This window comes from Ambystoma mexicanum, chromosome 2q (assembly GCF_040938575.1).
Source record: "Ambystoma mexicanum isolate Mex_15411 chromosome 2q, UKY_AmexF1_1, whole genome shotgun sequence".
Taxonomy (NCBI): domain Eukaryota; kingdom Metazoa; phylum Chordata; class Amphibia; order Caudata; family Ambystomatidae; genus Ambystoma; species Ambystoma mexicanum.
In genome coordinates, this window is record NC_090924.1 from 839,761,758 (window position 1) to 839,778,755 (window position 16,998).

The window sequence follows — 16,998 nt, forward strand, 5'->3', positions numbered from 1 at the left end:
GTTGCAATGTGAAGTCCAACTACCCGAACGAAGAGCACTTTTTGGACAGCTAATAACCTTAGGTGAGATTAGAATCTGCATCAAGCTTTCTGCAAAAAATGGAACCGACTTTTTTTTTTTTTTTTTTTTTTTTTTTTTTTGCCCTCTGAACATTTTGTGCCATTTCACTGGGGTGAGAGGGCTACAGTTTCATATTAATTGTCCATCTCATTTTTGGTTGCACCTACATCCTTAACAGCGCCTAATATTAGAGAGGATCTTGCATGTGGTCAGACTTGTGGCCCTTTTGTGGTGTGGCACAAATCCATCTACAGGTTTATTTTAAAAGTGTCCAAAATTAGTTTGCTGCATCTGGGTTCGCCCTGTCCAGTCCATTGACTTGTAAACAGACAGTTTGCTCCCTGATTGTTTCCATCAATGCTTCTAGGAACCAGAACCCATGTTGAAGGATAGAGTAAAGGGAATCCAGATTTACGATTTGATAAACATCCTATCTAATTGGTTGAGAGATTTGAAACTTTTGTATACCTTTTCTGAACGTAAGATGTTGGTGAGATTTTCTTTTTGCAAATCTTACCTTTTGTCCTGAACTCTCCAAGCACTACTACTGGACTGCAGAGGTGAGACCTTTTTTTTTTCTCATCCATCTCCTGTATGATCTTTAGTTTTGTGACCACTGAACCACTTCTAACAAGGATTGAGGGGAGACCTCACCCGTGGTTTGTGGCTCATGCTTTCCCCATGGTAACACCCCCCAACTATATGTGGTGTGCTGCCAGTGGACCCCTGTGCATTGGTTTGTGTTCATTGGTGAGTCCCTAGAATGGTGTAGATCCTTACTATTGGTGGGCTTGGACTTGTTTCCCGACAGGATTTAGGGTAAGAGGGCGACTCCTGCAGCCATTTAATCAGATCGGTGTTGGAGCCAAGTAGCCTGTGTAGAAGTTCAGCAGACTGAAGATCCGTGGACGACTCATGAAGAGGTCTGGCATCCCTTCCTGCGTTTGGCCGGGTGAAGCCCTGCTGCACTATTTGATCTGCAAAGGCCATTTGCAGTGCTTCAAATCTTGGATTGGTGGGACCAATCAGTTTCGACGCATTCCCGATGATCCAACTATCTTTAGCCGTCTGAAGTCTCCCAGAACCACCTGGTGGACTGACCAGCTCTCCAGTGGGCTACCTTGGTAGAATCATCACTGTTGTACTTTTGCCACCAGAACTTCGGTGGCTGCCAGCTTGTGCAACCACAACTCGACTTCCTGCCATGTTTCAGCTTCGCAGCATCAAGGTATCCTGTCCTGAAAGGTCTTAAACCGTGATTGGAGTGATGCCTGCTATCATTGCTCTGCTGTGACCGTCTGTCACTTCCCTGTGTCTTGTGAAGTGTCCAGAAATCCTGCTTGCCCTCTTCACCAGGAGTTGCATCCTGCACCAGCAGCCAACTGTTAGGCAAATTTTAAATGCAGTACCCTTTGGGATGACTACAGGTGTAAGCAAAACCAACCAAGCACTTTCACCGCGAGAGTTAAGTACTCTATCGGGTTTTACAGTACCTTACAAATGAAGAAAAAGAGGCAGCTGATGACTTCTGTTCGTGGCGGTTCCTGCAGATGTCACTGTTCCTGGGCCTCAGTCGTGGGGACAAGAGGGAGGATGTCTGGGGACTCCTGCACTGGGACTGGTCAAAAAGCTGGCAAATCTTCGATTCCGATAGCTGTAAGTCAAGCACACAAATTGGTGCCCGTCTCCCTGGTTATTCGGTTTCCTGCAGCACTCTGAGGAAAATGCAACCAGCTCCGAGATAAGGTGTCCAGGTGGCTTATGGTTGAGTTGATTGGTCCCACCAACTCAAAGGGAGAAGTCGTCCTTATGGGGGCTTCTCTGTCGAGGTGAACTTGGCGATTCGCACCTGCAGCAGAGCTTTGGTCCCTTTGTTCGTATGCCTTTGGCGGGCTTCAGGACTGAAGACCACCTCTGGCGCCTGAGTGTCTGGGGTGGCCAGGAAGTGAGGGAGGTGCCCGAAACTCCCTCTGCTTAGTCTCCTGGGAGACCCAAATGTACTCTGGCGTGATTGGCTGGCTGACAGTCCGACAAGGACAGTGTTAGGCAGAATTGCAGGCAGTACCCTCTGGGACCACCACACACATGCTCAAGGGAGTTCTTGTAAGCCTCAATGGCCACCGAATAAGTGCAGCAAGTATCCACCTGAACTTCAGAACAAGCCAGGTGTGCAGAAAAAGCCGATATGCCAACCAGAGGACAGGTGACAGGATCCAGACCCTTGTCTCGAGCCCCATGGCAGAACGTAGTCCATTTACTCTTATACTGGGACCAAGTCGAGGGCATCCTGGCCTGCTGAATGGTGTCCCAGTGTCATCTGAAAATTGAGCATGTTGAAGCCTCAGCTGGTCAGGAACCAGGCCAGCCTGGCTGAGTGCAGATGTTCCACCGTCCTGCTGCATCAGGAATCCTCTGCTGGAGATTGGAAGGTGGACCGGTGCATGGGAGCACAACTGCAGCAGATCTGAAAACCTGGGTCTCGAAGGCCAGTGGGGGGGACAATCCGGATGAGGCTGCAATCCACCGAATCCCGAAACTTGTGGAGGGTCTGTTGGAGCAGAGTGGGTGGGGGGGGCACACCTGCCATTCTGAGAGTAAAGGGTAGCATTTGATTGCTACATGAGGATCTAGACACAGGGGATACTAAGTAACCCCTCCGGCCCTCTATTGTAAGATGGGTGTGCTGGGTCTAGGAATTTAAAGACTAAAGTCAATTTCGAGGGGATTGGGTCCTTCGACGTATTCCAGATCTATGATAGTAATCACCATAGTGTGCTGCTTCAGAAAATCTTTGGCATCTGCGTCCTGCTTGGATGACCTCCATACGCAGCCCTCGAGGACCTCCTCCGACGGCCGACGTCACTGGATGTTATAAGTGGGACGCACGACGCCCGTAGCCTCAGTTCCGTTTTTTCCGGGAACATGTTCGCTTCGGAGATCTCGGCGCGCCTCGACTCTTTGGAGTGCCTGTTCTTTCTCGGTTCTTCGAACCTGTTTCGTATTGTGAAGTCTTTCTTCGTGAAGATGTCTACCTCGTCTTCCACACCGCGTCCGGGCTTTAAAAAGTGCTCTGGCAAAGGCCAAGCATGTCTTTGTTCCACATTCTGTGCCTTCTTTCCGCCAGCTTGAGTTTATTTCAGAGGTGGATGAGGGCTCTGATGATGGCATGGTTCCGGATACGGTACCAGACAAGTTTTTCCCAGGCCATAGCCAAATTGAAGACCTGCGGCAATCCCTGCACGATGCCAGTGGGCTGGACACCTCTCCGGAGGTGGAGTTTTGTAGGCCCGAGCCTGGTACTCATGCTGGCTCCTCGTACTAGCGCCTTATGTCCAGGGTCACCGAGTACTTGGGATGGTCTGCTCCCCCAGAGGATTTTCTTCAGGATGACCTTACGGATATCCTCGATCAAGGTCCACCAACTGACCCGGTACTGCCGTTCCATATGGCTCAACAGAGGAGGGTGGGTGCGGCTTGGACTGCTCTGGAGAGTCTCCCGGCAGTGGGCAAGTCTTTGCCGTGAAAATACCGCCCAGCCAGTAGCGACCCCTGCTACTTGACCAAGCACCCCACTCTGGAGAGTTTGGTGGTGCAGGCGGCTACAGCCCCGGCAAAGCAGGCGTCATATCCTACCATCCCTCCTGATGGGGACGAAAAACGTTTTGACGGCTGGGCGATCAAAGTGTTTTCTTCAGGGGGTATGGCGCTTCAGACGGCCAACTCCTTATGTGCCTTGTCACGTTTCACGCACACTCTGTGGAACTGTTTCCTTAGCGGCTGAACATATTCCCGAAGGGGACGAAAGGGATGGCTTCCTTGCCATGCTTCAAGATGGTAAGGACATGTGAGGCCATTCAGTCGGGTTTGGACATGGCAGATTGCGTCAGCCGGTCCATGGCGGCGAGCACTGTGATACGCAGGTTTGTGTGGTTGCGGAAGTCGGGGTTTGCTCCTGATGAGCAGGCTTGGCTCCTCAACATGCCCTTTCACAGGGAACCTCTTTTTGACAGCAAGGCTGACGAGAGCCTTGAGAGGTTGCAGACCTCCAAAGCTGCACCAAAGTCGTTGGGCGCTGCAGTTTGCCAACCTCTGCCTTTTCGTCCTAGGGGACAGCAATGGAGGGAAGGTTCCTTTCTTTATTACTCATCCTTTGGTAAAGCGAGAGGAGCTGCCAGTCAAAGGGGCCACCGTAGGAGTGCCAGAGGTGGAAAACAAGGTACTCGAGGTGCCAAGGCTGCTCGGGCTGTTGCCTCTTTGCCCTCAGGCAACGCCGCAGCCACTTCAGCTCAGTCATGAGGCCTTGTCCCATGGTTCGCCGGTTGGGGGAAGGCTGGCGCAACATCTTGCAGAGTGGCGCGCCATTACTTCAGATGTGTGGGTTCTGGAGATCATAACCCATGGCTACTGTATTCATTTCCGGCAGAGGCCTCAAGACAATCCACCGGGGCATCTCTTTGAAGAGTCCGGATCCGCTCCTTGCGCAGGAAATTCAATCCCTGCTGGAGAAAGGAGCCATAGAATTGGTGCCTGTAGCAGAGAGGAACAAGGGATGGTATTCCCCTTATTTTTTGATTTCCAAGAAAGACGGGGGATTGACCCCTATCATGGACTTGCGCGGTTTGAACAAGTCCTCAGGAAGGACAAGTTCAAGATGGTTACTCTCTCTCGTCCTCCAGGCCCTTCAACTTCAGGACTGGTTGGTGTCTCTCGAACTCAAGGACGCTTATTTTCATGTGCCGATACATCCAAAGCACAAGAAGTACCTGAGGTTCGCGGTTGGCGACTTGCACTCCGTTTCGGGTCCTGCCATTCGGATTGACCTCCGCCCCGAGGGTCTTCACCAAGCTCATCGTAGTGGTGGCAGCGCACCTCAGGAAAGGTGATTCACGTCTACCCCTATCTGGACGATTGGTTGATCAGGGCACGCTCTCCCAAGCAAGTCCTGGATCATCTGGCAGTCACCTGCCACTCCCTCCACAAGCTGGGCTTCTCCCTCAACTTAAAGTCCCATCTGACACCAACTCAGAGGCTCCAGTACATTGGAGCAGTGCTTGACGCGTCCCTGGGGCAGTGTTTTCCTCCCCAGCTGAGGGCTCATCACATTCAGCAGATGGTGCACAAGTTTCAGCTTGACCAGAGTCTCCCAGCGTTCGAGTTCTTGAGATTGCTTGGCCTCATGGCATGCTGCATTCTTCTGGTGCCAGAGGCCAGGTTGCGGATGAGATCTTTGCAATGGGCACTCAAGCTCCAGTGGTCTGTCCTCTGGCAGGATGTCAGACCCTGTTCAGGTGCCGTCCTCGGTCGCCCAGGACCTTCTGTGGTGGGCCGTCGAGGACAATCTGATGAAGGGGGCTCCTTTTTGGCTACCCTGGCCGGAGGTGACGATCGTGACGGACGCATCCCTCACAGGATGGGGAGCTCATGCCAACGAGTTAGCAGTCATCGGTCGTTGGTCTCCGTCGGAGTCCAGACTCCATATCAATCTGTTGGAGCTGAGGGCCGTCAGGCTAGGCCTGAAGGCTTTTCTGCCGACTGTGCAAGGGAAGAATGTCCTGATCCTGACGGACAACAAAGTGGCCATGCACTACCTCAACAAAAAGGGCGTGCAGGGTCACTTCCTCTGTGCAGGGAGGCGATGCCGCTCTGGTTCTGGGCAATCCAGCAGGAAGTTTCAATCTCTGAGCAGGCAGACCGTGATCTCTCACGAGTGGGAGTTGGCTCAGGAGATTCTCCGGGAGATCTTCTCCATTTGGGGACCCCTCAAGTGGATCTCTTCGCCTCCAGTGTGAACCGGGAGTGCGAGAGGTTCTGCTCGCGGGAATTTCCTCCAAAAGGAGCCTTAGGAGACGCCTTCGTGGTGGAGTGGTCATTCCCACTGCTGTACGCGTTTCCTCCAGTCCCCATCATCCTCCAGTCCCCATCATCCCGCAAGTACTGCAGAGGTTATGGAGGTTCGGTTCCCGGATGATCCTCATTGCTCCGGCGTGGTCCCGGAGGACGTGGTACCCGGACCTTCTCGACTTGTCTATCTGCCCTCCACGTAGTCTTCCCTACCAAGACAATCTGCTCTCACGGGGTTGGGGGGGGGGTCAGGTTCTCCATCCAGAGGTCAGATCCCTCATGCTTGGTTTCTGAAAGGTTGAGGTATATGGATTGGGACCTCCCTTAAGACGTAATGGAGGTGTTGCTCTCGGCCAGATGGCCAGCAACAAAGTCCCTGTACAGTTGCCGTAAGTTCTACGACTGGTGCAGGGTTAAGAGTGTGGATCCTTTTGCATGTGACATTCCCATGGTTCTGTCTTTTTTGCTTTCTTTGGCCCACAGGGGCCTGCAAGTGGGTACCGTTAAAGGTTACCTGGCGGCGCTGTCCATATTTAAGTGCTCATCTGAAGAGTGTTCTTATTTTAAGATTCCTTTAATTTCTCAGTTTTTGAAAGGGCTCACTAATGTGTTCCCTCCGTCACCTTTCCTGGTGCCTGGTTGGGATTTGAACCTTGTTCTCATGTTTTTGATGGGTGCTCCGTTTGAGCCTTTGCATTCATGCCCTTTGGGACTGTTAACTCTTAAAACTGTATTTTTGGTTGCGGTCACTTCCGCTCGCAGAGTGAGTTACAGGCACTTTCAGTTAAGCCACCCTTTACTGTGTTTCATAAGGACAGGGTTGTCCTTAGAGTTCGTCCTTCCTTTCTTCCGAAGGTGGTGTCGGAATTTTATTTAAGCCAGAAGGTTGTTCTTCCGGCGTTTTCTCATCCTCCACATCCTGGTAAGGAAGAGGAGAGGCTCCATAGGCTTGATCGTAGGCGAGCATTAAGCTTTTATATTTCACGCATGTCCCAGATCAGAGTGGACGATCAACTCTTCATTGGTTACGCTGGAAAGCGTTTGGGACAAGCTGTAACGAAACAGACTGTCTCGCTGGATTATTTCGGCTATCGGAGTGTTACCGCTTGGCAGGGAAGGACCCACCGGTCGGCTTACGGGCCCATTCTACCAGGGGTATGGCTGCCTCTACTGCCCTACAGAGGGGGATTCCTATTCGTAACATCTGTGATGCAGCCACCTGGGCTTCAGTACATACTTTTGTACGTCACTACTCCCTCGATTCCATCCGTGGGCAGGATATGGCCTTTGGCAAGGCGGTCCTTTAATCCGCAATTTGATTGGGCATTCTAAATTTGTTTTCTAAATTCTTTTCCCACCTCCTTGCATTGGTACTGCTTTGGGAGTCTGTCATAGATATGGAATACGTTGGAGGACCCAATCCCCTCGAAGAACAAGTTACTCTCTTACCTGGTAACGTTCTTTCGATGGGATGGTCCGACGACATATTCCATATCGCTCCCTCCCTACCTTCCCCGTTACAGAATTTCTTATGCGATTGCAGCTTACGTTTCTGCAAGGCTTTGTGTGTCAGACTGGCAGAAGACTGGTGCCACACGTTCTGGGGGAAAAAAACTACAACTGAGGCTACGGGCGTCGTGCGTCCTACTTATAACATCCAGTGACGTCGCCCGTCGGAGGAGGTCCTAGAGGGCGGCGTATCGAGGTCATCGAAGCAGGACACAGACGCCAAAGATTGTCCGAAGCAGCACAGCTGTGGTGATTACTGTCATAGATATGGAATACGTCGGACCATCCCATCGAAAGAACGTTACCAGGTAAGAGAGTAACTTGTTCTTCAGTTTACTTTCTCTGGGAAACAGTAGTTTATCCCAGAGAAGTTATTTAAACCTTGGGAAAGCCTAAAAGGCTTCCCTGTGCCACTGCACTGAAGGTGCTGTGTGACGCAAATGAAAAGATGATGCCCATGGAGTTGTCTAAAACTCCATAATCAAAGAACACAAGAGTAAAACGCACATCAAAATACATGAGTGTGGGGGAAAAAAGGGTCACACACTCTCCGGTAAAAAAAGTAAATCCTCAAAATCCTGCAAAGTTGCTGGGGGTCTCTAAGGTGAAGGGAATTGGCACATTTTTGAGAATTCTACCAAACACTGACAAAAGACATTCTCTGTTCCGGTGTAGGATTCCATGGGTTGGGGTTCAAACAGTAGTAAAACAGACAGCCAGTGACCACAACTGAACAACCCCACACCCCCAACCCCATTCCCGTCAACTGTGAAAATTGGAGTCAGTGGGGTGAGTACTAACAAATCTTTCAGATGCCCAATCTCCCCTCTAATATACCTTAGAATAAACTTTGGTTTATTCCAACCCTTCGCTTTTTTGATAGTTTGTTCTGAAAGTTGCACTTAAAGATGGAGAACATTTTTTAGTGACCTTTTTTAGTGACCTGTAACATTATTGAAGTATTTTTGGAAAATTGTTCACTGCAAGAATTCCTCCTCCATCTGTCCCCTCTCCTGAGAAGCTTTGTGACATTTGGGGACCAGTCCCAATACAGCATAGGGATTGGGCTTATGAAGTTACAGTATAACTCTTGTGAACTAGTTTATTCTTTGTGTTGAATGAGCTCTTGTATGCGTTCCTACAAACCTAAAGGCGAATATGTTTTATAATTTTGTCTTATATTGCCACCTGCTTATTTCTTTTTAGTGTGCGTTTTTGGGCCTATAATGGGGTATTTTTGTTTCTGATGTTTGTTAATCTGCTTAGAATCACATGCTGTACATAGTCCGACATCCAGTGGTCACTGCGAGTATTGCATTTTGTTTTTCGTAGTCAAAGGGGACGTCGACAAGGCGTGTCTGTAACACTATCCCTATAGTGACGTGCAGTGTACCCACAATCCCTCACGCGTCGAGGTCCCTCAGATTGTTTTTTTCCGCCCAGATATTGGTCGCCTTTACGCGGAGCTCCTCGAGAGACATTGCAAAAACATTTATTCGACCTTTGGTCGTTATTAACTTATAACTATATTATTACTTTACATCCCTCCTTCGGCGTCATAGCTGCGAAGCTGTTCACCGCCGATCAAGATCTCCGACGGCGATGCCTTCGACGGAGGAGGTTGTTCGCCGAACACGTGGCCTGGCCTCGCCGGCCAAATACAGTAGGGAGAGTGGGGTCGTAGGAGATTTATTGTTTCTCTTTGAGAATGCCTTTCCCTTCCCCTCCCTTTCCTTCGGGATTGTTGTCACATGCAATCGGTTCCTCAGCTATGGAGAGGACACCCTTTAGGTTTTGCCCGTGTTGCAAGGGAAAGTTTACCTGGAAAGACTAGCATAAACGGTGTAACCGTTGCTTGCCCCTCGACCACAAAGAAGACGGCTTTGCGGCCTGTCAGCTTCTTAAGCCGAAGACTTTAAAAGACCGCAGGGTCAAAAGGTGGGCATCCTACGCCATGTCTAGGTCTGATTCATCACCCACTGCCGAAAGTGAGGAGGAATGTGATAACCTGACGTCCGTTTCGGAAGTCGTAGACCTCTCTAAGGATCATTCACGCTCCTCGTCTGTCCACGGCCCGACAAGCTCGGCTCACGCCCTGCTTATGGGGATGAACACCCCGGCGACACTGACGCACACAAGAAACACTCCCACAAACACGACCCACGGCTCTTCCTCGTCCAAGACGAAGAGAGCATTAGTGCCAACGGAGACGCAGGTCATACTGGCGGCCTCCTCAGACCGTAAGAGTCAAGCCCCCCTCGCAACCGCAAATGCGACTAGCGACTGGGCTTCCCCCAGATAAGGGCGCCATCACTATACCGCCAGACAATCCGCACAGTCGGAGCGCCCGTCGGCGTAGAGCAAGCAACGCCTGTAACGTTGACGCCAGAGGTACCCTCGACAGACAGTTTAGTTGTCGAGAGCCTGGCGCGGATTATTTCCACCGATAGCCAAAGACGGACGGCGAAAGAAGCGTCTATCACCGCTCACAAGGCCCGGGAGACGCCAAAAAGGTCAGAAGGAAGGCAGGAACTGCCCCCTCCATTGAGGGGGATTCCTAGCCTACCAGAAGGCTTTTCAGAAGGCGAGGGAAACCTTTCTTCAACGTTATGGGATAGGTCGAAGCGTTTTCAAACTGAAGTCCCACCCTTTTCCCCCCCATGACCGCTCGGGGGTACCTCAAGAAACCCTAGAGAGACTCCAGTTTTGTATGGACAAAATGGAGAGGTTTATGGAGACTCAGAACCTTCCAACACCCAAGAGATCAAGAGAGGGACCTCCGGAGGATCCCAGGGCCAAGTACCCTAGGCTGTTTGATTTCCCCCCCCCTCTCCTCCCCCCCCCAAGAGGATGTAGATTTATGATCTCACTGGGGAGGACCCACACTTTCAGGAGGATGATGAATGCTTAGGCAATGAAGGGGAACAAAACCTAGAGGAGGAAGGTTTTGAAGATAACCCAGATATGTGTGATGGGGGCTTTGGAGAAGACCCAGAAGAGGGCACTTCACAGCCCTGGCAGTCGTCATCAGCGTTTTCAGACCCTGACGCCCTAAACCTGTCCCCAGTCCTCTTCCCCCAACCCCCCACCACCCCCAGGACTCCCCTATTAGGAATACGTCACCTATAGACGCTCAACCTACCTTTAATGCACTACTACGCAAGGCAGCAGCGCATTTCGAAATAGAGACCGGGGAAATTTCTCCCGACATCGACTTTGTAGAAAAGATCAAGGAGAACCCCCTGTCAACCAAACCATTCACCTTCTCGCCTCAGCAAAGAGACAAATTATTCCTTCACTATCTACACCCGCGTTGATCAGAAGGAAGGGTCAACCCGAGGATAGAAAAATGTAGCCCTTCCCCATCGGACCCGTTATACATCAGGGGCCACTCTGTACCAGACTCCTTAGTGGTGACAAATACAAGGAAAAGAGCAGGGGTCCCGCTGTCTACTAGCGAGGCACCACCAGATAAAAGGGTAAAACATGGTATGCCCTAGGAAAGAGGATTACAGCCTCTGCTGCCTTTTCCGCAAGAATTGCCAACAACTCTTTGCTTGCAAGTTACGCAGATGCACAATGGAGCAAACTACGTAAGGACATCGAGGAGGTACCGGAACCCCTATGTATTCGGCTTCTAGCCACGGTGACTTGAAGGGCCATTAGTCAACCAAAGCATCATTAAAAATACTCTGGATGCTGCAGAAATGGCTGGCCGTTCCCTAGTCCAAGGAATCCTCCTCAAACACCATGTATGGCTACGTAATTCAGGCTTTAAACCTGAAACACAAGCATCTCTAATTAACAAACCTATAGAAGATGCCAACCTCTTTGGTAAGGCGGTGGATGAGGAACTAGAGACCGCAAAGAACGAATTTGACACCATCAAAACCCTAGACCAAATTTCAAGGCTTCACAACAAACGTGGTTATGGCAACAAACGCTTTTTTCGAGGCCAACGCCAGCAGCAGCAGCAGCAACAACAGCGGCAGCAATACTCTGCAGGTAACTGGTCCTCTAACCAAGGCACCAGTGGACAATACAACCAAAGAGGACAACGTCGTGGCAAGAGAAGAGGTCGCATTCTCATCCCCCCAAACTTCCCGACAGTTAGGAACAGGCGCAAACAATAGCACGCCACTGGGAGAAGCAAGGCTCACTGTTGATGTCGTCAGGCAGTGTTATCTGCTCACAGGTTCCCAAGCCACCAACACCAAATGACTCAAAGATTCGAGTCCCCTCCCATGCATCGCCGGTCGGGGGCCGGTTAACATCCTTCCTTCCAGCATGGGAGGGTATGACATCAGACCGCTGGGTACCATCAACCATAGCCCGCAGTTACTGTATAGAATTCAACAGTTCCCCTACGTACAGACCCCCAAGGGGACGACGCATGTCACCAGAACACCTTGCCATCCTTCTTCAAGAAGTGGACCAACTACTAGAAAAAGGAGCTATAGAGGTCTTGCCTCTATCTCAGGTAACGGAAGGTATTTATTCAGTGTACTTCCTTGTACCCAAAAGGACTTAACCATGCGCCCTGTACTAGATCTGCGCCCAGCGAACAAATTTGTCAAACCTCAAAAGTTTCGTATGGTGACTCTACAGGAGGTAATACCCTGCTTTCACAGGGAGATTACATGACAACACTGGACATGAAAGATGCATAATTTCATATTTTAATGTTGCCAGCGCACAGGAAATACCTCAGTTTCATGATGGAGGGGCAAACACTACCAGTTCAGAGTGCTACCCCTCGGCATAGCATCAGCACAGAGTATTCACGAAGGTAGTGGCAGCGGTCCACCTGCGCAGGTTGTCCATCCCAGTATACCCTTACCTGGACGATTGGCTCATAACAGGGGATTCTTACGAAACATGCTTCTCAACTACCTAAAAGACTGTAAACCTTTTGTTTCAACTGGGCTTCTCCATCAATGAGAAGAAATCCAGTTTAGACCCCGGCCAGATCAAACAATTCCTAGGGGCTCTAATTCAAACAAAGGACTGCCTCGTCTTCCCCTTCGAGAGGGTCCAAAACATGCTGTTTCAGATCCCTCAATATGTGGCCGGTCGAGAGGTGACGGTACGCAAAGCAATGCGCTTACTAGGAATGATGGCGTCATGTATTTATTTGGTACCTCACGCGCGCCTGCGCCCAATGCAAGAGTGGCTCAACGGCCAGTGGTGTCAGGCCAGCGGACAATGGGACGATCTAGTGGTGGTCTCGCAGGCCTTGGTTCTCTCGCTACGGTGGTGGTCGAAGGAAAACCTGGTAATAGGGAAACCATTCGCCACCCCCGCAGTGGAAGCCACTCTAACCACAGACGCATCCCTCACAGGATGGGGGGCTCACCTATCCCATCAGACTGCTCAGAGTTTGGACTCCGAGCATAGCATCCAAGCACATAAACTTACTGGAGCTACTAGTTGTGTTGAAGGCACTGAAAGCCTTCCAGGCACACCTGCAAGGGAAGACCGTGATGGTCCTCACGGACAGCACCACACCCATATACTACCTCAACAAGCAAGGGGGCACTGGCTCTCCAGGACTGTCCAAGCTGTCCCAGAATATCTGGAAGTGGGCTCTCAAACACATGTTCCTACTGTCACAACATGTACCAGGGGAACTCAATCTGCTAGCAGACAAACTCAGCAGAGACTTCCCTCTGCCCTCGGAGTACGAATGGCGGTTACACGAAGACATCGTCTTCACACAATGGGGATTCCCAGAAATAGATCTGTTCCCAATCCAAGGGGGAACAGTCTATAGATACCATGGTCAGGGAAATTTGTTTACGCTGCGCTCACCCCCCACCCCCCCCCCGACTCCCCTTCTCAACAAGATAGTGCACAAGATGCACCAGGAACAAGTTACCATGATGCTGGTGGTCCCTATGTGGGCCAGACAGCCTTGGTTCTCTCACTTGATCGAGATGGCCCGATCTCCTCCAGTGAAACTTCCCTGCCCGTACAACATGTCACAGGACAAGGGCAGGACACTACATCCATGCCCTCAGACCATGAACTTAGCAGCCTGGCTCCTGATATCATAGAATTTGGACATTTACAACTCGCGCAGAGATGCATGGACATTCTCAGGGAGGCTAGAAAGCCTAACGCTCGTCACTGTTCTAGCAAATGGAAAGGATTTGTCATCTGGTGTAGTGGAAGGAGCATGAACCCAGTTGACTGCTCTCCCACACAAATTGTTCTGTACCTGACTCACCTACTAGACTCAGGCTTGGTGTTTAACTATATTAAAGTCCATTTAGCTGCACTTTCCGCATACACCACTTCCCAACTTAGTGTCATGGTGGAAAGTCCCAGTTATCATAGCCTTCATGGAAGGAGTGAAGAGGATCCACCCTCCCATAGCTAATGCCGCTCCTGGATGGGACCTAAATGTGGTACTAACCAGGCTCATGGGGTCACCCTTTGAACCCATGCACAAAGCAACACTTAAAGACCTCACTCTTAAGACTGCTTTTCTAATAGCCATCACCTCCATTAGGAGAGTAAGTGAACTACAAGCGCTCTTTGTACTAGACCCCTTTGTAACCGTTCACAAGAATAAGGTGGTTCTACGCACACATTCTAGGTTTGCGCCAACATTTATCTCTAAATTCCATGTCAACCAGTCAATAGAACTACCAACGTTCTTTCAAAATCCTTCAAACTTATGTGAGAAGAGCCTGCATACACTGGATGTTCGCAGAGCCGTGATGTTTTATATGGAAAGAACTAGACCATTGAGAAAGACTAATCCGTTCTTTGTCTCGGTGGTAGCAGGAAGAGAAGGAGATGCAGCTTCAAAATCCACTATTTCTAGATGGGTTGTACAATGCATCACTCTTACACTCTTGCTAAGAGAACTACCCTTCAAGCCAAGAGCACACTCCACTCGAGGCACCGGGGATTCCATAGCTTTCATTGCAAATGTCCCTCTTGAGTCCATTTGCAAAGCGGCAACCTGGAGTTCTGTTCACACCTTTACAAAACACTACTGTCTAGATGCCCACTATAGATCTGATTCCCAGGTGGGACAAGCAGTATTAAGAAATCTTTTTTCTACTGTTCCTTCTCACAACCCACCTCCAACTGCGGGTACTGCTCGCTAGTCTATGCACAGCATGTGATTCTAAGCAGATTAACAAACATCAGAAGACAATGCATTACTTACCGTAAAAGCATTTCTGATGGTTGTATCTGCTTAGATTCACATGCGCCCACCCTTCCTCCCCGCTCGGATGGAAGGAACATAGACTTTCTTCTATCTCTTTTCTGTACTCACTCGCGTCTAATAGGCTCCCTGAGGGCAGAAAAAATACAGAGGGATCTTGACGCATGAGGGATTGTGGGTACACTGCACGTCACTATAGGGATAGTGTGACAGACACGCCTTGTCGACGTCCCCTTTTTGACTACGAAAAACGAAATGCAATACTCTGCAGTGACCACTGGATGTCGGACTATGCACAGCATGTGAATCTAAGCAGATACAACCAGCAGAAATGCTTTTACGGTAAGTAATGCATTCCCTTCCCTTTCTAAATTGAATTATTCTGTGCTTCACTGTGAGTACTCTTGTGGACCCCTGTTGGGGAGAATTCCTATTTCGAGGGGGATTGGTTCCTCCAACGTATTCCATATCTGACAGGTAATCCCCACAGCTGTGCTGCTTCAGAAAAATTTCTGCGTCAATACGCTGTCCTCGAGGGCCTCTGTCGAGCCGACGTCACCGGATATTATAAGTAGGATGCACGTTGCCTGTAGCCTCAATTCTGTTTTTTCCGAGGACGTGTTCGCTTCGGAGATCTCGACGCGCCTCGGTTCTTCTGAGTTTCTATCGGTTCTATCGAACTTGTTGTTTGTGAAGCATGTCTTTGTCTTCTTCCACCCCGCAGCCGGGTTTCAAGAAGTGTCGGGACTGCCGTTCCAAGAAGCCGCTGACGGACCCGCACAACGCCTACCTCGGTGAGGACCACGCCACAGATGACTGACGATTGCCAGTCGCTTATGTTGAAGGCCTTGCGGGAACGGAAGAAGCTTTCTGTCGGTAAGGTTTCCAAGCCCCGAAAGTCGAATTCCGCTGGGCTTTCGAATGACTATTCGAGAGGCGACTATCCGCGTTGTTGGCGTAAGTCCAAGGGGTGCGGGGGGTTTCGATCCCGGAGTGGGCCCAGCCATTCCTCTGTATCTTCGAGGCACTTGCGGAAGCGCCGTCACGGGTCGCCTTCCCGGTATTTGTCCGAGGACTCCGCTCGTCGGAGGGTTGCTTGTCCCAACAAGCACTCTACTCCTGCAGAATGGGATGCCTTTCGCACAGAGATGATGGCGATTTTTCAGTCGCAGGGCTCCATTCCGTCCGCGCCTTTGAAAGAAGCCAGCAAGGAACGTACTAGGGCCATCGCTCGCACGCCTTCGGGCTCGGGTGGTCGGCGCGATCATCTGGCGCCTTCGAGGTCCCGATCGGACAAGGCGGCTCGCTCTAGTCATTCCCGCTCCAGTTCCCGGCCCTCGAGACCGTCGGAGCCTGTGAGGTCTTCAAAGACTATGTTGGCGCCATGTCGTCGAGGGACTCTCTCGAGGCTCCGCCTCCGAGGAAGTAATCAGCGCCGGGGCTGTCGAAGGACATGCTCGGGGCTCCGCTCTGGAGGCCTGTCTCGAAGCCATCGGCACCACGCTCGACATCGATGCCGATTCTGTCGATGCCTTTCGAGGATGCTTTATCGGAGGTACCCGTGCTTCGTTGGAAACCCTGAGGAAGGCCCTGAAGAAGTCGATGAGAACTCTTTGAGCCTTTTTCTGTGCCCTCCTACAGGGATTTGTTCCAGCCTCTAGATTTCATTTCTGAGGTGGAGGAAGTGTCTGTGGAAGTTATAGTTCCGGATGAGGTTCCTGACGAGATATTGTCTGGTCATAGCTAGATTGAAGACTTGCGTCAGTCTTTGCATGACACCAGTGGTCTTGATACCTCCCCGGAGGTTGAGTTTGGCAGGCCTGAGCCTGGTACGCATGCCGACTCTTCGTACAGGTGGCTGATGTCGAGGGTGACAGAGTACTTGGGGTGGTCTGCGCCACCAGTAGATTTTTCTGCAGGATGACCTGACCAATATCTTGGACCAAGGTCCACCAACTGACCCGGTACTGGCATTCCATATGGCCTTTCAAAGAAGGGTGGCGGCGGCTTGGACTGCTCCGGAGAGACTCCCGGCAGTGGGTAAGTCGTTGCCGAAAAAGTACCACCCAGCCAGTGGCAACCCCAGCTACTTGTCCATGCACCCTACTCCGGAGAGTTTGGTGGTGCAGGCGGCTACAGCCCCAGCAAAACAGCCGTTGTACCCTACCATCCCTCCTGACGGGGACGACAAACGTTTTGACGGTTGGGCGAAGAAAGTCTTCTTCAGGGGGTATGGCTTTGTAAGCAGCCAACTCTGTGTGTGCCTTAGCACGTTTCACTCACACACTGTGGAATTGTTTCATTGGCCGCTGAACATATTCCCGAGGGGGAGGAACGGGATGGCTTTCTTGCCATTGTACAGGATGGCAAGGATGCCATGTGTGAATCCGTTCAGTCGGGTCTGG

At 50.8% G+C, this 16,998-nt stretch overlaps 1 protein-coding gene across 2 annotated transcripts in view; it reads left to right on the forward strand.

The window, feature by feature from the left end:
- LOC138569772 (integrin beta-1) overlaps window positions 1–16,998 on the forward strand; it is a 420,457-nt gene that overhangs the window by 201,878 nt on the left and 201,581 nt on the right. The gene's annotated exons all lie outside the window — the stretch shown is intronic.